Genomic DNA, 22,422 nt, shown 5'->3' with positions numbered 1-22,422 from the left:
ATTAGATGTTCTTAAACAAATGTAACTTGTGTGTGTGTGTGTGTGTGTGTGTGTGTGTGTGTGTGTGTGTGTGTGTGTGTGTGTGTGTGTGTGTGTGTGTGTGTGTGTGTGTGTTCATTTCCTGTGTCAATCCAAATCTAACCAGTATATATTTATTCTTGCACACGTCTCTTGAGGGGAAAAAAAAAAAAAAAATCACATAACAAATAAAATATATTTTTCATAAATATATACACATTTTAATTTCACAACCTTCTGGCATTTCATTTACAGAAATAATGTATTAAATTCAGATGATTTTAACATTGTGCTTCACCCTCAGGTATGGTAGTGATACATTTTCTCCACCTCCTTTTGCAGACAGGTAATGATTCCATCTTCACATGCAGTGCATGAAATCTTTTTACATATGCTGTCGTTACTCTGGGGAAGTCTTTGAAGTCTAAAACGGTAACCTAATAGGACACACACGGCTGCTTTCACACACACACACGGACCACGCTGTTTTATGCCGGCGTTAAACAAGTGACAAATGGTGTAATACAATGTCAATGTGTCTCATCGTCATGAGGGCTATTAGCAACTGTGGTAATTAACCGTTATATATGAACGCATACACATATGCAGATGCACATTTGATGCTCTCTCTCTCTCTCTCTCTCTCTCTCTCTGTGTCAGTGTCTGCCTGTCTGTCTCGCCCCTCTGTCTCCATCAGCGTGAGCAGTTCTGATATGAGTGGATGGATTTGGCTCCTTCAGTAGATGATATGACTTTAAGTGATAAGCTCCCAGAGTGGAAAATCAAGCGCTGTCTGGTCTCTTTACCATGGTCCTGATCCCATCACCTCACAGTCATTATACAATTTAGAGCAGCTATTTCGATCAATCACCACCTATTGTAGCATCACTGTAGCAACCTTGAAGCTTTCACGGCCTTGGGGCTTTCTAAATAACTGCCTCAGAGAGAGGGCAGAAGCACAATGATTATGTCTTGCACATGTTTTCCTCCTACACTCTCAGTTTTCTGTCTGCCCCTATACATAGCGAGGTTTGTTTCTTAGGGGAAGGAGGTTTGAGGTGTAACTATTTGTGTCACATGCACGTGCTACGTATATAATGATGTATGACGCCATCATGCTCACCTAATATATCCTAGCATTTCTTAGCGTTTCACAAAAAAGAAATGCGCGATGAATTACATATTTGCTGTTTTTTCTACCTTCTTGGCACTTGTCTTGACCTCAACTTTATGACTTCCAGCTTCATTTCTAACTTGTTCTCTTTTTAAGAAGTTGGCCATTACGAGGGATCTGCCTGCTTAGATATTGGCTTTTAAAGTTTCATGTTGAGATATGGTATTGTTGTTATTGTTGGATAGAAAGCTGCATTAGAAGTAATTGTGCAGAGCGGCCTTAAAAAGAACAATTTTGTGCAACTGCCTCCTTTTATATTATGTTTAAAAGGCAAGCATAAAGAAAGAGGGAATCAAACACCTTGGGGCAGAACTTGCTTTTTCAGCAATAACAGTAAAAAAAAAAAAAGCCTTTGTGGCAAAGCACCGTTTTTAGACTGCAATTAGGGGAGACTTTAATCACTTCTGACTGCTCACACCATTTGGATTTGCATGTGTGTGTGTGTGTGTGTGCTTTTCTCCAATTTATGAAAACCAGCAGACATATTGGATCCTGCTCTTTCTCTTGTTCACGGGGATCTGCATCCATCTATATGTACAGCATATCATGTACACACTGTTTCTAAACAGTTTCATCATGTGCTCTTGTATTCTGCTGAGATTAAGGATGCGGGGCACTTGGATGGCAAGATTTTAATTGGAGCTTTAAATGGTTGTACTTCAGTGTCAGCCTTTGATAGAAAAGAGAGAGGGTACCGGAGAGGGAGGGACACAAAATCAGGGGCGATAAAGAACTGTGGTATATGATCACAGGGCCGCCCATAATACATCGACATCAGCCTTTATTTCATGAAAAGCTAATGTCTGTTACAATAAATGTATGAAAGACAAAACGTCTCCATAAATCACACATTCTAATGTTGTTATTCTGGTGAGCTTTTTTTCTCTCTCAACATTTGTCCGGCTTGTGCAGCGCGTCTTCGAATGGCAACCAAAATGTTGCCCATGTAGGAGGTGTTAGAAGCAGAGGTGAGCAATAAAAGGTTTGGAAATCACTTTATTCACACAACTGAAGTTCTAGCAGATACTGTGTAGTTATAGTAGAGTCCCTTGGCTGCCCTACTCAACGAAGACAGGTTCACTTCTGATTATTCTCCTCATGCCCCACTGTGCAGCATCTTCCCTCAGCAGGGGATATACACAGTAGTGGCAAAGCACCACTGGGACAAAGTCAGTTACTTGGATGAGTCAGTCCCTCCCAGAGAGTCTACATTGGCAGTCACTCTAAGCCACTCAGGTAAAATTTTAGCACAGAAAGAAGGAGCATCAGTCTCTGCACAGCATTGGTCTGAGACAAGATGTGAAGTCCAAGCAGCCAATGGGTACCCCACTGCCACCTCCTAGGAGGTTAGCTCCATCTGTGAGTTTGGGCTCCCTGCCTGACAACCAACACCCCAACCAAGGCAAACCCCCGAGCCAGTTGGCTTGGAGCAAGAGTCTGTGCCCAGCTGACACAAGGTCTCGGACTGCCAAAAAGAACAAACCTCAGTAGTTCGAGCCCCAGGAGTGGGTGGAGAGGGGCATCTGCTGTCACTACAGATGCAACTTTCTAGAACATTTTAGGGGTCCAGCCCTATAAGGTGCTGCCGGGTCCTCCGCACACTCCTACGTGTCTAATCACAAATACACTCGCTACAGCATCCTGTAATAAACAGATACTACATAGAGGACGATAAGGAAGCTTATCTTAATTATAGGTTCCTGACAAATGAAAAGGATCTGCCATACAGCGCTCGACATTGAGCTTTGTTTTTTGTTGTAGAATCCTCAGCTGCACCTATTTGGTCATCATGAAATTAAGCTGCACAGTCTGAAAAGCGACACAGTAGGTGTACTCGTGTGTAAAAGCAGTAGGCAATTTGAGGGTGGATGAGGGGGGGATGGCATTTTGTTGTTAGCAAAATGACCAAAATGCATCCCCCTTGTTAACCTGTCATCTGCCCTTCAACATCCCCCAGAAGAACAGAAAGTGCAGGGGTACAGGGGTTGTTCAGTTGAATACGTTGGTCTGGTCTGCCACACTCATTGATCTTTTATCTGACTGAGGTCTGTGGTAGTTAGAATCTATGGCCTTGACCATGACTCGAAAATATCTGTGTATTGATAAATCACTATATTGATACTTGCTACAGTGCATCCGGAAAGTATTCACAGCGCTTCACTTTTTCCACATTTTGTTATATTACAGCCTTATACCAAAATGGATTAAATTCATTTTTTCCCTCAAAATTCGACATGCAATACCCCATAATGACAACATGAAATAATTTTTTTTTGAAAGTTTTGCAAATCTATTAAAAATCAAAAACGAAAAAATCACGTGTACATAAGTATTCACAGCCTTTGCCATTACACTCAAAATTGAGCTCAGGTGCATCCTGTTTCCACTGATCATCCTTGAGATGTTTCTACAACTTGATTGGAGTCCACCTGTGGTAAATTCAGTTGATTGGACATGATTTGGAAAGACACACACCGTCTATATAAGGTCCCACAGTTGACAGTGCATGTCAGAGCACAAACCAAGCCATGAAGTCCAAAGAATTGTCTGTAGACCTCCAAGACAGGATTGTATCGAGGCACAGATCTGGGGAAGGGTACAGAAAAATTTCTGCAGCATTGAAGGTCCCAATGAGCACAGTGGCCTCCATCATCCGTAAATGGAAGAAGTTTGGAACCACCAGGACTCTTCCTAAAGTTGGCCGCCCGGCCAAACTGAGCGATCGGGGGAGAAGGGCCTTAGTCAGGGAGGTGACCAAGAACCCGATGGTCACTCTGACAGAGCTCCAACGTTGCTCTGTGAAGAGAGGAGAACCTTCCAGAAGGACAACCCTCTCTGCAGCACTCCACCAAGCAGGCCTGTATGGTAGAGTGGCCAGACAGAAGCCACTCCTCAGTAAAAGGGACATGACAGCCCACCTGGAGTTTGATAAAAAGCACCTGAAGGATTCTCAGACCATGAGAAACTAAATTCTCTGGTCTGATGAAACAAAGATTGAACTCTTTGGCCTGAATGCCAAGCGTCATGTTTGGAGGAAACCAGGCACCGCTCATCACCTGGCCAATACCATCTCTACGGTGAAGCATGGTGGTGGCAGCATCATGCTGTGGGGATGTTTTTCAGCGGCAGGAACTGGGAGACTAGTCAGGATGGACGGAAAGATGAATGCAGCAATGTACAGAGACATCCTTGATGAAAACCTTCTCCAGAGCGCTCTGGACCTCAGACTGGGGCGAAGGTTCATCTTCCAACAGGACAATGACCCAAAGCACACAGCCAAGATAACAAAGGAATGGCTTCGGGACATCTCTGTGAATGTCTTTGAGAGGCCCAGGCAGAGCCCAGACTTGAACCCGATTGAACATCTCTGGAGAGATCTGAAAATGGCTGTGCACCGACGCTCCCCATCCAACCTGATGGAGCTTGAGAGGTCCTGCAAAGAAGAATGGGAGAAACTGCCCAAGAATAGGTGTGCCAAGCTTATAGCATCATGCTCAAAAAGACTTGAGGCTGTAATTTCTGCCAAAGGTGCTTCAACAAAGTATTGAGCAAAGGCTGTGAATACTTGTGTATGTGTTATATTTTCGTTCTTTATTTTTAATAGATTTGCAAAAATTTTAAACAAACTATTTTCACTTTGTCATTATGGGATATTGCATGGAGAATTTTGAGGGAAAAAATGAATTTAATCCATTTTGGGATAAGGCTGTAACATAACAAAATGTGGAAAAAGTGAAGCGCTGTGAATACTTTCTGGATGCACCGTACCCCTGGGCCATCACCCTGTTAAAAAATAATAAATTACCAACTGAGTAAAAGTATTAAATAGGCCTGGACTATCCACTAAACTTTTCCAGAACATCCTGTGAGAGATCAGCGATTTCTTCTTCTTCAAAACTGACAGTTTAGAATTTGTGACTTTGAATGACAGTGCAGTATGGGAGAACTATCATGGGCTGGGTTCTGAGAACCTGTCTTCCATGCTCTCACTCATGGCAGTCTTCACCTTCTTTAATACTGTATTTGTGCATCTAGTTCGTAGTCACTCAGAGACTTCATGAATGCCTTTATAACTGCTGTCTACACTTGTATTGAGATCTGACAAAGTGTGTGGGCCCTCTTGGTTTTTTGATTGACAAGTCACTGAGTGCAGATTTAATGACGCTGTGTTGCTCACCTCATCGGCATGGCATGTAAATAAAGTTGGGTTAAACTATGTGGTAAAGCTTGGTAACACACCAAAGCATCTAATACACCCATCAGTTCACAAGAGGATACAGTGTCATTGTCATGTTTTGCCTTATCTAGGCATGAAAAGTACACATACGTATGACCAGAGTCAATGAAAGAGATCTTGTGATGGAGGTCACAAAAGAGATAAAGTCCGAAGAGGGAGGTCGGTTGCGGGATGGATTAAACCCAGAACTTTCACCTGGGAGATCAGAGTCCACGAGAAAGCGACTTTAAAGAAATCTCTTTTTAACCATTACCAAGCAGTTTTTGTGCCTAACCATAATCAAGTCATTTTTTCCATGTGTTTTTTGTTGGCTCAACCTACAACCTTATTATTCACATCTCGGCAAAGCAAAACATGACAAAACACAATATCCTGGAGAGTAATATGTTTGGCATGATACAAGGTGTTGTGATAGCAGATTAAGGTTCTCCATTTTCCCTCCGAGTTACCACAACTGATTAACCGCTTCATTTGGCGCCCACCTGAAATTATGGCCAGTACAATCAACGAGCTTTCAATCCATCATTTTACAAAAATGACAACTTCCATTCTTTTGAGACTGAGATTAATATTAATTGGCGCAAATTAATCATGTGCGCCATTATCTTCCATTGCTTCAATCTATCCAGGAGAACATCCAAATTTTCCCTCTTTATGACAAATATCAGATAGGCAATACATTTAACATTCCTTGTTAACTATGAGCTAAAATTGGTTGCAATTTAGATTAGCCACTCAGCCTTCAGAACACATAATTAGGTCAAAAGAAAGCGGCATCAGGACATTTCTGACAATCTTAAAGTAAGCCCCACTGGCTCAGAATATCAATAGGAAAAACTGTTCATATTATTGCTAATACTTGTGTTTTTACACATGTATTTCCCAAGTAATGACCTGGTTAGCCTAATCGTGTACTGAATATGATTACAATCTGGCAGCTCGAGAGCATCTTATAAATTCTTGCACATTGTCATAACTCTACTTCCATCGCTGTCTCGTCCCTTATTCCCCATCGCCTTCACTTCTTCCTAGGCTTTTTTTCCGTATTGTTGTCTTTGATACTTCTTCACTGTGATTCTGTTGCTCCCTCCATCCCTTTTCTGTCTAAGACAGCTTGGGCTGAGAACTCTGCTGTGGGATAACTTCATTACAGAGTAACAAGGGGAATCGAGGGAGGTTGAAAGAGAGGAAAAGGAGGGGAACAGAGAGATGAGGGAGATAAGTGGCAGTGTTGTTATAAAGCTGTCATCCTTTATGCATTCATCTCATCTCTGCTCTTGTCCTTCACTAATAGAGAAATAACCTGGCATAAAATGAAGCGACATCCACCTTCTCCAGGGTACCACAACAACAGAAATCTCTGTGCACTGCTTTCAAAACATGAAACTTGCAGTAATGTAGCGTCACATACCAATGTGATTACTATTTTGATGTTTGTTCAGTATCTTACCGGTGGCGTACCTAGCTCGGAGGGAAGCTTGTCGCCATTACGGCTTAATACTGGGAGCTATTTTGTCATTGTGTATTTCCAACATGAGAGGGAGAGACAAAAGAAATCTGTAAATGTGCTTTTTTGTGTTTGATATTTTACCTTTTCTTTTTAATGTATTTTTGCATTGATGGCAGCCTCTGTTGCCTCGAGGCAGCTTAAGTTGCAACAATAACCAATCAACAATTCATGCTCACTTCAAGCATTTTTGTTTTTGTTTAAGAGCTACTTCATAGTCCTCTCCAACATTTGTTTTAAGCACGTTTGTCCTTTGCCCACTTTCAGCTTCCGGCTATCTCACCTTCTCTGCAACCCTCTTAAGTCAAGGTTGTTGTTAAATAAATATAATAGGGAAGAAGAGGACATGTGTAAAGCTCATACCATTAGGCTATGAACCAGTCATCCCAGTATCATTTAAGTTTCTTTAATTGAATCCCAACATCTCTATGAAGTCAGGCTTTGGTGTGTGTGTGTGTGTGTGTGTGTGTGTGTGTGTGTGTGTGTGTGTGTGTGTGTGTGTGTGTGTGTGTGTGTGTGTGTGTGTGTGTGTGTGTGTGCAGGCATGCATGTCAGTATTTGTCTTGTCGCTGCAGTGTAATATCCCTCTCTGGCTTCTTTTGACAAAAAGGTTTTGTAAACAAGGGGAACTTGAAGACACTTTGCCCCAAGGCAGCAACACTATCATTTCACTCACTTAACACACAGACACACTCACCTTTTGGGGTTTACAGCAAAGACTGACAAAGATGGAACGACAGGGAATGTAGAGAGAGCAGCCCTCCATACAGAGAGGGTGTATTCGATAAAAATGTATATTTTCGCCTTCTCGCTGTGTCACATTAAAAGAACCACGAGTGATGAATTCAATCTACACAGAAGTTAATGATGCCAACTGTTAATTGTTATCAGACTCTGGATGAATTAAAGGGAAGATGAAGTAACGAATATTGCTCCACCACTTAGATTTTTGGAGTTGATACACAAAATCATTATGCAAGTATCATGCTAAAAAACATATATTCTTAACATGCTTTGTCAAAACTGGAAAATGTATTTGACACTGCTGCAAATCATGTCCTCCAACTCCTGTCAACAAGTCATGGTCAAATAATCCATTGTGAACACAGCGTACTTTGTGTTTCCCATCTCAGCAATCCTACTACTGCTTAGCGCCGTCGAATCGAGCTTATCTGTTTGTTGACACATTATGGCAGTGAGTTTTTTGAAGCTCACAGCTAAAAAAGATGGCGCAATTAAAACCAAAATGCCTCCCAGGCTACTCGCCTCAAAATGCACAAATGGCAGAAAAACACTCAGCAAATCTGAGTTTGCAAAAAACAGAATACACTTTGGGATCTGTATCCCAAAAGGCACTAAATATTCTTTGCTTTTACAGTCTTTATTGATGTACAAAACTCACCGTCTAACGACGTTCCTAAAATGGTCACAGGATAACTTTCCACAAAGGAAAAATGGCAAAGTAGGCAAGTTATTGAGTAAGCAAAATATCTTCTCTAATTATAGTAATTATGTAGGCCTAGTTTCTGTGTTTAATTGTTTTGACCCTCTGAAAGGTAGTTACAACTGTGGAGGCAGTGGGAGCTTAATTTTAATTTCAAGGACTCTTCAGCAGTAGTTATTCTTTTGCTGGGAGGTATGTCACTACCTTTAGTCACACCCACAATGACTTTAGATTTAAAAGGGGCACCTCCATGCTATTAGGGCTGGATACCAAACCTTGGTACTTTTATGACGTTGACCCAATTCCTTGGTAACTATCTACTATCGAAAAATGCTTTAGCATTTGGTACCAATTTTCAATATCTACGTTACACCCACAAATCAACCACAAGTAAATCTCATCAGTGTCAGTGAGACGCGGCATTTCCCATACATAGCCTGTATTTAACTGCTGCTACTGACAGTGTGCGAGAACTTCAGGGAAGATCAGTAAATTGTAGCATCTAGTGATAGCTTACATTAGAGGCATTCAGGGAACATCAATAAACTTGCAGCGTCTTGCAAAAACTAGCCTGTGAGGTGTTCAGGGAATATGGGTGAATTGTCGAATCCAGCAATAGCTTCCATATGAAGCGTTTAGGGAACACCGTTAAATTGTAGTGTGCCACAATAAGTTGCATGTGAGGCGTTTAGAGAACTTTGGTAAATTGTAGTGTCTCGCAATAACTTTCATTAGAGGCATTTATGTAATATCGATAAAATTGCAGCGCTTTGCAATAAGTTGCATTTGAAGCATTAAGGGGACATGTGTTAATTGTAGTTACAGAAAACAACCTAAGTTACACTCTCCCCCTTTAAACTTCATGAAACTAAAGATCTGTATCATAATGTGTGATGTAATCTTGTTTTATAACTGGATTTCATAAAATTAGTATGTAAAAAAAGTATTATTCAGGAACTAAAGTCAAAGTATCAGTACCGAAGTTAAAGTGTCTTTATCGATACCCAGACCTACATGCTCTGTAATGTGACAAGCGCTGGTAAATGGAGGTATTTCATCATATTTCCCTGTGGATGTGCACATACACGTGCATGCTGCAGAACTACAAGACACATAGAGACGGTGGAAGAAAAGCAAACAAAAGAAACAATGGTGATGGCATTGTGTAAGAGACCTTGAGAGCAGTAATGAAAAACAGACAATGTGAATTGGGAGTACAAACATTTCATTAAAGCAAGTGTACAATTCCAGGTTCTCCTATTACTTGTGTCCTTGTCTCAATCTCCCTGCTGTCACTCAGGAGCCATAAATGCACTCACCAAATGGCTCATGGCTGCTTGATAAAAGAAAATCAGAATCTCACTTTAATAGCTGCTGTTTCCACAAGACTTTTAACTTTTTTGGTCTGAAAACTGCACAAACAAGCAGGCAAAGTCACTCTGAAGTCATTTCATAGGGAATAAATGACTTTTCACAGGTTTGTTTTACTTTTTCCTTTGCTTCTCCCCATAATTTGCTCTAAGCTCCCTCAGAGTTACTGACCTGAGAGGAGAAGAGAGAAGCTGGATAAGAGAGGTGGTAATCAAATGCAGGTAATAATGGGTAATTGAGGTCTTGTAGCACAGAGGGGATGTCTGCAAAGCCCCCTCTCCTTTTCTCATTTATCCCCAAATGTCTCACGTTCAACCTAACACTCTCACCTCTAAAAGAACGACACCTTTGTCCTTCAACCTTTCAGGAGAAAGACCATATCTCATCCATTACAGCCATGGCAGAGCCTTATTTCTCTTCTCACTTTTAAAACACTTTCTCCAATTTTTAATCACCACCCTGACCTGCATTATTTAGAGTTTGTGCAGTCCTTGGGTGAAGGTAGCAGGAAAGATGCTGAAATTACCCCATAGTTGTTTTTTTTCTTTCTCTAGTTTTGATTCACACTGTAGGACTGCTCATCAGGAGTGGAAGGAAGGATTTTAGACAACCACTTTATGTGTCTTTGTAAAGTACCAACTAAATCAGGAAGTTATGTCCTTGTCCATTGTTAATGTTCAAACCATAGGAATGTTGAACATCAGAAAATGTTCATTACTTATGTATATTCGCTTCCACTTCCTATGATTCATTTTGGGAACTGTGAGGCTATTATTTAGTCTAAAAGGTATATTATAGTGAGGACCTTTATAAAAAGGTAAAGAAGACAAGAGAATCATTTTAGTTTTTCCTTAAAATTTTTGCCAGAGAAGCCTATTTAGTCAGATGGTTTAATTGCCATGCTCCTTTTGTGGCCATGTAGAGTCTGTTGAAAGGCCCCACCACTTGAAAACAGACAGGGCCATTTCATCGTCTCATCAACTATTATATGCCCAGTGCTCATATTCAGCTACACAAAAGCGATGATTGGGCTAATTCACTTAAGATAATTAAGTGAAGGCGGTTGGTTGGGTCACTCAGCCATTCCTCATTTTCTCCATCCCCGGCTTTAAATTTTTTTTTTTTTTTTTTTTTTTTTTTTAAATACTTTAAGGCACAACACTTCAGTTACAATTGCTGATCCATTGAACAATTTAGATGCAATCTCCCCCCTTCGCTCTCTTCATTAAGAGAAATGTTATTTCTTAAGCAGATGAAGACAAACCTATAAAGGTAATCATGGGGATAAAAGCTGCACAAGCTGCATATCGAGAAACCATATGCTATATCCTCTGATCATGACTGTGTTCCTGCCTTACTTAAGAACACCTTGTTATGTAGCCAGGTACATTTCTCCATCCATCCCTCTTCTTTTTCCTCATAGTTTTTTCCAGACTACTTCTGCCCCCTACTGGATCTAGTATTTTTTTTCCTTTAAATGTTATTCTAATTTTTCCCTTTACAACACAATAAGCAGCTGCTGAGTGCAGCTTTAAATATGCAACCTTGTCTTTAACAAGATCTCGTGTCCTCATTCGGGGAGGCAAATAGCAGCAGAACGTGCTGCTCATCTTCATAGTGTCCTTTCCTGTGTCATATTCAGTGAGGACATAGCAGTGGTAGCCATCTGTTGTGAGTTTCACGTGCGATGCAATTTCACAGGCTGCTTTTATTGCCTGAAACTATCCTGGCCTCCTCAGCCTGTCTTTATGAGGCACAGCAAGGACAACTCGCTAGTAAAGTGTGTTTGTGAATATGTGCGTGAGAGAGCGAGGAAGACAGCGAGAGGGGAGGCCAGCGTACCCGGCAACAGAAGCTGCTCCTGTTAAATCGCCTAGCTGAATACTCATAAACAGTGAAATGCATCATTTGCAGAGGTAGGCAGAGACATGCCACCATTACTCCGTTCCAGCTACTTGACTAGATTTTTCAAATATTTGTCCTCTAAATAGCTTCACAAGCTTATTGGTTTTGCTTTTTCAAATATATATTAAATTGAATACATATCGCTTCACAGAGTGTACTCTTTTGTCAATGTAGCATTAAATTAAAATCAATGTAAGACACTCCCAGGGTGAATTTTCAAAAATGTTCTTGCACAAAACAAAGTTTTAGTGACAAGTGCACAGGATGAAATCAAATCTGAAGAGACACAATAAATACCACGTAGTGTTCTTATCTCAGGTAAAGTCATACTGTACATTGTTTAGGCCTTGAAGCATAAATTGGGAGCAGATACCACCTAAGATGGACACTCTCTTTCCTTTGCATATTATAAAGCAAGGAGAAACTTGTCTTCAAAACCCAAGAGCAGACTAAAATGGCATCCATAATTGACAGAGGTATATCAGTGCTCATGAATTCTGAAGCAGATTACATCCTAAAAATCCCATTAAGAAAAAAATTGAAGAGAATTGAAGAAATCTGGCATGGGATTACCCTCTCTGCTGACATCTTCACTCTGATGTTAAAACCTCGTTCATTGCATATCGAATTTACCATAAATAAGAGCAGCCAACTGGGACAAAAAAAAAGGAGGCATGTCAGCCTCCTTGTGCTAATTACAAGCAGGATGTGTGGGAATTTTTATTGGCTCTGATATTTCCCATTTGGCATAACAAATTGCAAAAAAAAAAAGCTCGTCAGCTGGCAAGCAGTGACAAACCCATTGATATCAGCAGGCCAAGGCAATACAAATCAAAATGATCAGTTATAGTCACTGTTATAATCATGTCTACTCTCAAAAACACAGTAATGTAAATTACACTTAGTCCCACAAGATCAATATCACGACAATCAAAAAGGTCAAGAAGAAGAAGAAGAAGAATCTAGATTTAAAGAAATGAGGAGGAATCATACTCACCAACACTTTTATACTAAAAGGATGAGTAATGCTCTGTTCACTGACAACGTATTTTGTCTGCTAAAAGATCCAATCTTGCAGTATAATATCCACTTGCTGACATTAATAAACTTGTTATGGTTATAAGGTACTTGCAGTATACTGGGTTAAAGGTAAAGAAAGATCATGATCTGATGCACTGCCTCAGACTATTTTTACTGCACTTGGGTTGATATACAGTTGTGCCGTAATGTGAAAAAAAAAAGTTTTTTTTCAATAACATATTTTTAGTAAAATACATATTTTTTGTCACGAGTTGCTGTAAGTTCTCAGTTCATAAACATATCATTTATTTGTCATGCTTGACTGCTGATAGATGTAATCACAGCTGAAGGGAATAATAACCCTGATAATAAAATTCCTCATTAAGTAAATTGACACTACTAGTAATGAACTGTGGTGCATTACAGGAAGATTATAATCATCGTAATTAACTTTTCTAAATAGCCTCAAAATAAACATAAGAAAATTTTCACTTAATAGAATGTCAGTCTCCAAATAACTATATAATTGTATCATGTGAATTCCACAGCTTGAATCTGACTAATGAAATACATGTAGTAGCTATACTTTGAGAATATTTGCCATTAAACCTCGGAAGTGAAACCAAATAATGTGTAGACAACAGCCTTTTGGGTGATGGATAGAAATGTACACAACCCTGAGCTGTCTGATCTCACTGCCTCCTGCCATCGACTGCGAGGCTTCGGCATCACAAGATGATTCGACTCATCACACAAACTCCAGGAGGGGAGCGCTACCTCAGCTTCATGGGTGAGTCAGAATTTGTATGTGTGTGTGCGTGTCTGTTTATGTCTGAAGCCCGATGGGTAAGTGTTTATTTGTGCTTTTCTTTGTGTTACTACTTCCACCTTTCAGTGCTCACAAAAGCACAAACTTAGTGTGTCAGTCTGGGTGGTTGTGCTTTGTATTTGTGTGTCTGATCTGTCTGGCTCACAGGAGTGAAAGGGATTTTTTGGAAAGGCTGTCTGTACCGAGGTCTCCTTGAACACACACAGCCAGAAAAAAAAAAAAAGTCAAGCTCTCTCTGTCTCTTTTTCTCTCCCACAACCCTTTTCTTGGTCTCTGTAAATATCTGTTGAGTCTGACTGTACTTCCTGACCTTGATGATGAACTCTCCAGCGCAGACTGAGAATTACAGGTGGCTGTGGAAAAAGAGAATCCAAGAGCGACTGAATACTGAACTGCAGTCATTTAACCAGGTGAGGTGAGGAATTCTTTGTTTCTCCAGGTGCTATCTCTGCCATAGTCCAATAGCCACATAACAGAGCACACAAACAACAAATAAAACATACACAAAAAATTCCTTGGAGGGAGGAGCAGACACTTTGAGAGAGTCGTGATCTAACCAGGTTTTAATCAACAATGGCAGTGCTCACTGCTTGTGAAAGAAAAATCCTATGAACGACAGGAATACCAAGTCTACTAGTCATCTGTGTTTCACTAAGGAAGAAATGAGAAGCAATTGTCAACATGGTAACAGCATGAATGGCTACATTATATCATTTTGCAAGAGGATCAGTTATCGATGAAGCCAATATGAAAGTTTGGATTCACTTTGCTTTCAAATGATGCTGTCAAAAGACTTAATAAGATTTTATCCTATCAACACAGAGGCTCACCAGAATGACTGCTGAGCTGTTGTCAAAGATACATTATTAAGTTATAGCCTTAGTTACATTGTCTATACCAGTGGTTTGCAATTTTTTTTACATTATTGAGCCACTCACATTTCACACAATATAGTTTAGTAATACACAATGCCTTCATGCACTATGACAAACAAGCAATACAAAAAATTGCTGCACAGGTCCACAGTGCACAGTGCGTAACTGAAATAAAAAGGCAGACCTATCTAATCTTAAAATTGTTTACAGATGTTTCAATGAGAGGTAACTACAGATGTGATAAACCTACAGTATTTTTAGATGTAACTGTTAAGGCTGGCAGCAAATGACTACTGCATGCAGGCGCTGCATCATGGGAAACGAGTGTCTTCAGAATAAAAGCGAAGAAGTGGATGCTCGGTCGACTTCAAATTATACTGTAAATGTGACTTCTTTTTTTTCCCTTTTTTTGTTTTCATGCCAATATTGCCAATATTGCAGTCAAAAATTATGTCTTTTTTTTAATAAAACTAACTTCTGTCAACTCCAAAATGATGCCAATGTCAAAATCAAATGTCCTCTTACATATTACATATCATGCCAATTCAGGATTTCTTGTTTGACCACAGAAAAACAAAAGCAAAACTCAATACAACAGTGGTGCACTTCTTTCAACATGATACAAAGATGACTCTTTAATTTATGTGAATACATCAGCTAGCATATTATACAAACCCCTATGGTAATATTGCTGCTTTTAATTCCTGCTGGGATCAGATGGAGCTAAAGTTGTCCTAATTAGACATTGTTTCAGCTGATTGCTCTGATCGAAACTGTTTCACATGTGTACAATCACATGTTTATGCGGTCTCGTGATCACGAGTTTAAAAGTAAAAAAGTGATGATGGATATGTAATACGATGCGTATGGAGTATGTCAAAAACATAGCTGACATTAACAAACTCAACACTGCTGCATTAATGAAAAAAAAGTTTTCCTCTCGCCAAACTATTCCTGACACTGCTGCAGAAAGTTTGAAAGCTTTCAAAGTTTGAGGGTAAATAAATAGATCACTTTTTATAGGTTTTTTTTATAGATTTACTGATCGTTTTAAGTTTAAAGGGAACGAAGCCACACAGGCAGTCAGTGTTCTTTTGCTTTGGTAGCAAGTTAATAAACGTGTTATTTATGTGACTTCAGTCTTTTGTAGGGTCTTCTCTGTCAATTGTTATTTCCCTCACTCTCACTTTGTCTCTGACACACACACACACACACACACACACACACACACACACACACACACACACACACACACACACAGCTGTCTATGAATCCCTGGAGACCAATTTGCTCCTGCAGCTGGCATACTGTAGGTGGTACAGGCCATGGGGCATTCACCCATTTACCAAAGTAATGAGGCTTACTACTATTCATGGGTCTCTTCCTCCTCTGCTTTAAAAAAAAAGATGAAGCTGAATGCTCCTCCATTTTCTCCCACACACAGTGAAGTAAAGTTTTCTTTGTTGACTTTGGCTAAACCTTAGTCAGAGTTTCTATAGCGGACTGAGGTGAAATTTAGCACAATGAGCTAAAGGAACAGTTCACCAAATGGGGCTGTTGTAGGGCAAGAACAATAACACGGCTGCAGTCCCGGTCACCGCAGGAGCACATAAGTGTGTAACAAAATAGCCCTATAGAAAAAAAGTTTGACAAAAGCAAGGAAAGCAGGGGAATAAAATCATACCAAAACTTCACCTTGGTATCATCCTACTAGTGTACAAATCCTGCTAGCAACACCTAATGTTTTTTTCCATAGCAACAGCAACTGACAGTGAACAGAGATCGTTCACTGTTTGAACTGATAACAAGACTCGCTTGTATCCATTTTGCAGAGGCCTCCTCCTGTGCAACTATTAATGGGCCCTCGACATAAGTGGAGGTGGTGAGAAACTTTTAAAGGTCGTAGTGCACTGCAATGAAATATACTGACATTTAAACTAGTGAAAGTATTCCTCAGCTAACAAGATTATTGGTTGACAGGAGAACAAAAAATTGACTGGATAATAATTAAGAGGTGGAGACAAGGCATGATGAAGGAATTAGAAAGGATAATTGTCTTCCTGCTTGAGCTTTGAATCAGAGCTTTTTTTGTGGGTTTTTTTTTTTACCTCAGAACAAGATATAAGTCTTTGGAAACTCAAGTTTAATTTTCTCCCAACAGGAAGATTTAGGGTACAAAAGGGTGGAACATAAAAGGACTGCAAATAAAAAGAGCACAATTGGCATTTAAAAATCACAATATAAAAAGACAGTGAACTCAACAGCAAACTTGTGGGCAGATCTCGTATCTCACACAATGCCCCTATAAGTGAAGGAATGACACAAATCTAGGCCCCATTATGGAAAATACCAACCCACATCCTGCTCCTTGTGTTCGGGAGACCAATAGGCATCAGCACAAATTTATGTCTGCAGCTATTAATCTTAATAGTGGACAGAAAAGAAAGCAGTGGTAGGAGTTGAAACTTACACTGAAGTCAGGAAGAATGTATTATTGAGTAGGAGCATGTCGAGACAGCTGAGAGGGAAAAGGGACTGGAAGATTCGAGCAGAGAAATGAAAGCAGCTTGCGGTCCCACCGGAGACTCTCAGCAGCAGTCTAAGGTCTAAATCTGAATTACAGTGCAACACTTTGTTTACTTAGTAGAACTCACCCTGCTACGAGAGGAATGGTAGATGAGGGCAGAGCAACCTTTGTGGATTTGTAAGTCACATGGAGATGAGTCTGGAGACTTGTGGACGGGTCCGGAAAGGGCAACCAGTGACTCAGTCTGAAGAAAAAAAAAAAAAGAATACAAGTAGGAGTCAGAAAATATGAAAATTATACAGCAAGTTATAATTTTGTCTGGCAGAGGCAAGGTTATTGCAATCCCAGCCTTGTAGGTAGTCATACAATTTACCATGCACTGTATTCGACTTCTGTTTATAAAGTTAAGCTTAGTGTTTGCTGATCCGGGTTTTCTATTAGCCTTGTACATGACTGGCGAGAGTTGTAACTTAGGTACATTTTAGGGAATACAGTAAGTATAATTCTGCTCTATATGCTCGTTCAGAGAACACTGAAGGGCAATGCAGTGGTTCATTTTTATTGCATCTTGTCCTGTTCACATCTTCTTGTCACTGTTCATTGGTTATTATGTCAAATTTGTAACAGGGCTTATTGAACTACTAGTACTTGAGCGAATAATTATGCAGTCTAACACTGTGCCGAAATGTCTGTGGCATATAACACAACTGTCAGTGATACAACAAAATATTACACATAATTAAATGCAAATGTGCTGCTAACTTTCATCCACTCCCCAGGCTCAGACTGAGCCTTGTCTCATCCGAATCCCAACCACACATTGCACACTGCAGTACCACTCCTGTCCCACGGCAATCCCACAGGTCCTAGGATTCTGATTTAATGTCAGCCTAATGTCTCCATTGTAGATTATTAAAAGTCTGATCAGCATTGATGGTGGAAGTTATGAAGACAAGCTCCTTTAAGCAAAGTCTCATGGAGCTTGTGTGGGCTAAGCTTCAAAAAGAAAAACAAAAGTGCAATGACAACACAAAGTCCCAGCACTCATTTATCAGCCCTCATTCCATCCCTGAACATGAAAGAAAGTTTCCTCCATAGTCACTCCCCATCCAAAATAACAGATAGTTACATCAGATCCTGTGAACTGGAAAATGGTCATCTGTATTCTTCTTCATCTTCTAAACCCTCTGCGCATGTTGCGAAAATGCCTGGATAAATGTCTCTTGACAAAGCAAAGTTCAAGAGAGAGCTGTGGGACTCAAAGTTCTTTTATTTTTTTCAGAATTACATTCCAGAGAGATGTTGGGCTTTTTTTAAATTTTCTTTTAATTCAACTTCTATTTAAGAGGGAGGCTACCCCTAAAAGTAAAATTTTCCACTGGGAATTCTGAAGCATCATTTTGTCAATGGAAATTATGATGAAAAATATCCGTTGACAACCTTTCATGACAAACACAAAATTAGAAGGAAATAAAATAAAAGGATGCATAAAAAAACAAGTAGAAGTAAATGTTGGACATTTTTGGACAGAGAATAAAAACTAAATGATAATCTTGAAGATGAATACAAAGACAAATGACTACTAACTTTTTACTTTTAGTGTTAAACTAATTACTGCAAAGTTTAATATTTCTATATCAAAAGAAATGAGAAGCTTGAGTTCAAGACAGAATGTCAGTCCATCTAAATCGTGCTTTGGATGTTAGCTAAAAGACATGCAACGGTATTTATGCCGTCAAAAGATTTAACATCTTTTCTCAAGCTATTCACAAACACTGATCAGTATATCAATCAACAAGTGAGTAAATCATCTTCTGATTGAGCTGTTGTATGAAGCTCAATTTTGCTGTTCATCAGTGGAGAGAAGAGGTGGTGTATTTTTTGTTTCCTAGGATGGCATGACCTACCCAGCTCTTCCTCCGATTTGCTAGTGTTCATTACCTTTGTAGGTTGGGTACATTGGGGTTTGGCATGAGGAGTGATCGGGGGTTAGAGTTAGGCCCAATCACAATTCCCTTCCCATCCCTCCTTTTTGCACGTGCCTGCATTGGGTAGGGTTTCTTGGGTTTCTTTTAGGGAACGAGGGGTAGTGTTCATCTTGCCCTCCAACTGGCCGTCCAAATGCAGTGTTTTAAAAAGCAGAATTTTTGTAATAATGTTTTATTTGCCAAAGTATTGATAGCAGAATCGTTTACATTGGAGCTTATCAATACAATGCTTAGATACCCATCCCTATCTGTCTTGTGCCTCTATCCTCACAAGAGGTTTGAGCAAGTTGTGTATGTGTTTAATGTGCTTTTCTTTATGCTCTCAATCAATTTCATCTGAGACTGCCGTGTTTGGACTACTCTTACTTTACTATCTTACAGGTAATTTCAAATGAATTAATTCAGACATCATTATAAAACAAACAGGAAATATCGGTCTGTCTTCCTCAAACTTTAAGCACAGAGATGTCTGTGTCTTAACATAACAGTGTTTTTCCTCAGAGACACACGTCACACATTGTGACATAATGTTCTCATGTTTCATATTCATGTGGTTGTCCTCAGTGTACAAGGCCTATTGTTACTTATTATTTATACTCTCTGTTGACTGTCTATAATTAACCATTAGCACAACACTGTATTTGTGAGCATGATCATCTGAACTTCTGCTGTGACTTTACTGCCGTACTGTAACTTGACCTCATGCAGAATCAGAGTCGGGGAGAGCATTTTCACATGGCTCTGCTGCCACTTACACAAACTCTTACACAGTGTTTCACAACCTCATATTTGGTCAGACCAGCGAATAGCTAAGTACCTTTTGAAGCAACAATGCAGCAGTTTCTTTGTGCTGCAGTGCACAATTTAATTCAAAACTATACGCTTTAAAGTGACAGGGTGTTGCCTGCTGGAGTTTACTTGGGTACATTTGATGCAAAGCAATGGATCAAATTTGTCAAACATGTAATTGTTTTCTTTTAGTAATACCAGCAAATCACAGCCACACCATTTGCCCACGTCTGCAGTTCTGCAACATCGTCTGTCCCTGAACGAGGCTATTAATGCTGTTTTAACTATATTGAGCTTGCTGCCACTTTACAGCTTGACTGTAAACTCCATAGCTTATAGTCCGACATTATGATTTATTCCATTTTTAATCCACAATTGCTGGTGAAGGAAGGGATGATATTTAACGTGGTGAAAGAAACAGACTATTTTTAACTGCAAATGAAACTGTTCACTTCGAGTTCAAACAAAGCAATTTCTTATTGGTCAGTTTTCTGAGGCAGTGAGTCCATCTTTCTACCCATCCAAGTTTAGAGTTTAGTCAATCCTTTTTAACCACTGCAGTCCAGAGCACACACCCCTGTGCCACCTCATCTCTGCACAGCGAAGACTGAGAAACTCTTACTAAAAATAACTCAGTTCACAACCCTCAACCTAAACTTCTCTCCTCCTTGTTTTCCCTACAGCAGGATCATAATCAGTCCTGTGTTTATGATGAAAGAAAGACAATACTTTAAAGGCTTGGTTTGTTTTTAGCCCTTCATCTGGGAATTGAGCGTGATGACGAAAGACTCACTAGATACAAAGTTACACAGAATATTAGTCATCTCCCCTACCTAAATAAGATGATTTTTCCCACACACACTTTCTTTTGCTCCTCTCCTCGTCATCCATCTCTTCTTCGGCTCTCAAGACGCCTGTGGCCCAGCAGCAGCAGCAGTTTGTGTTGCCACAAACAGAGAGCGGGCAGGAGAAACCCACCATGACAGGCAGATAACAATGCTGAAACACCACACTAATTGGCCTGGGGCTTACAGGGAGAGTCTACTGTTTGGCAGCCTGGTATTTTGGGACGTGAGAGCAGAAGGAAGGTAGGTGGGGAAAAAAGGGGGAGTGAGGGTGAGAAGAGGAGAGGCGGAAGCAAGGAGTGTCAGTTTTGATTATGGATGAGTTGTGAGATAAATTGAGTTAGGACATGTTTTTGTGAGAAGAAAAGAATCATATGTGTACGTGTATGAGAGCATGTTTATGTTGAGTGTGGGATGTGTGTGTATACATGGCATCCATCTATGTCTGCAACAAAAAAATTATTTATGAGCAATCTGTTACTTCCCGGCTCGATCACCATAACAAATGACGAGGCACACGGAGAATTCAACAAAAATATTGATTTAATCAAAAATGAACAAAAGTGTCTACAGAACGGTTCTAATCAAAGTGATTAACAAAGAAAACTTTAGAGAACTATAGCAACGTAAAAATCAAAAGGTCTGGCACAGCCTGACGTAGTGCCAAGGGAGAAGAAGTCCACAGACTGTTGGAGGTGGCGTCTTTTAAGCAACCTGGAGACAGTGGCCAGCTGCCTCCAGTTGCTCTGATGACTCCACATCCAATACAGGAACCAGTGGTGCTGGAAGACAGAAAGTGCGTCACCTCACAGGCCTCTGATCAGCGCAGCGAGTTCAAAAATGTCAAAGGGTTGTGGTCAGTGTAAACCACCACAGGGGGCGCACTTCGCCCTGTCCAACCTGCCGACCAAGGTACGTCACTGCCGCACGAGCAAACTCACACTTTGCCAAGTTTACGGTGAGGCATGCCTCAGCCAGATGGTCGAAAAGTGCTTTAATGCGCTTGATGTGGACAGACCAGGTACAACCACGACAACATCATCTAAATATACCACACACCCCTGCAAATCGCTAAGCACTTTATTCATCGATCGTTGAAATGTTGCAGGAGCATTACGCAACCCGAAAAGGAATAGAGGAATAGAGCCCGGTTAGAGTGATGAAAGCTGCTATCGCTAGAGTTCTTTGAGATAAAGGATCCTGCCAGTAGCCTTTCAAGAGGTCAAATTTGATAATGAATTTTGCAGCACCAACGTGGTCGACACAGTCATCTATTCGAGGAAGCAGGTATAAGTCTGGTTTAGTGATGCTATTGACCTTCCTAAAATCAGAACATAGCCGAGGAGTATTATCAGACTTGCGACTTGAGAAACTTGCGCAGCGAATGCAGCCGGCTTCACCTGCGCACCGTTGTGCTTCCAAGACTTGAACACAGCACAGTCTCTTCTCCAATGACCATTTTTATGGCAAAAGTTACATACCTTAATGGATTCACGGCCAGCACGATTCATCATTCCCATCCGGAAGAAAACTTTCACCCGCACGCCCAGGGAATTACATCTCCGCAGCAGGACCACTTTCTCTGCCACTGGCAAAGGCGAAGCGGGGATCCACAGCCCAACTTTTGCATGTCAACAAATAGTCATTTTTGAACTGCTCCAGCACCACAACGTTGCACAATTCCTCATAAGTGCTCACCTCTGATGCCGAACACCACCGATTGAAATAGGTCACCAAATCGCGGGCAAATTCAAGGTACGGCTGAAATCCCTTTTTCCCAGTTCTAAAATGTTGTCAATAAGCCTCAGGGACTAGTTTGTACGCCTTGAGTATTGCAGATTTAACTTTTGCATACTCAGCACTGAAAAAACTTCCTGAGTGCATCCCGTCAGT

General features: G+C 40.4%; 1 long non-coding RNA gene across 2 annotated transcripts in view; it reads right to left on the bottom strand.

The window, feature by feature from the left end:
* Positions 1–22,422, bottom strand: part of LOC138195930 (uncharacterized) — a 43,880-nt gene that overhangs the window by 1,614 nt on the left and 19,844 nt on the right. For both annotated transcript variants that reach the window (XR_011178101.1, XR_011178100.1), the window contains exon 2: positions 17,035–17,151. This is a non-coding gene — a long non-coding RNA (uncharacterized lncRNA). The remainder of the gene's footprint in view (positions 1–17,034; positions 17,152–22,422) is intronic.

This window comes from Embiotoca jacksoni, unplaced genomic scaffold, assembly GCF_022577435.1.
Source record: "Embiotoca jacksoni isolate LCO1_2020_lvr unplaced genomic scaffold, fEmbJac1.0.p SCAF_13, whole genome shotgun sequence".
Taxonomy (NCBI): domain Eukaryota; kingdom Metazoa; phylum Chordata; class Actinopteri; family Embiotocidae; genus Embiotoca; species Embiotoca jacksoni.
Note: the sequence above shows the minus strand (reverse complement) of the source record. Positions and strands in the feature narration are given on the sequence as shown.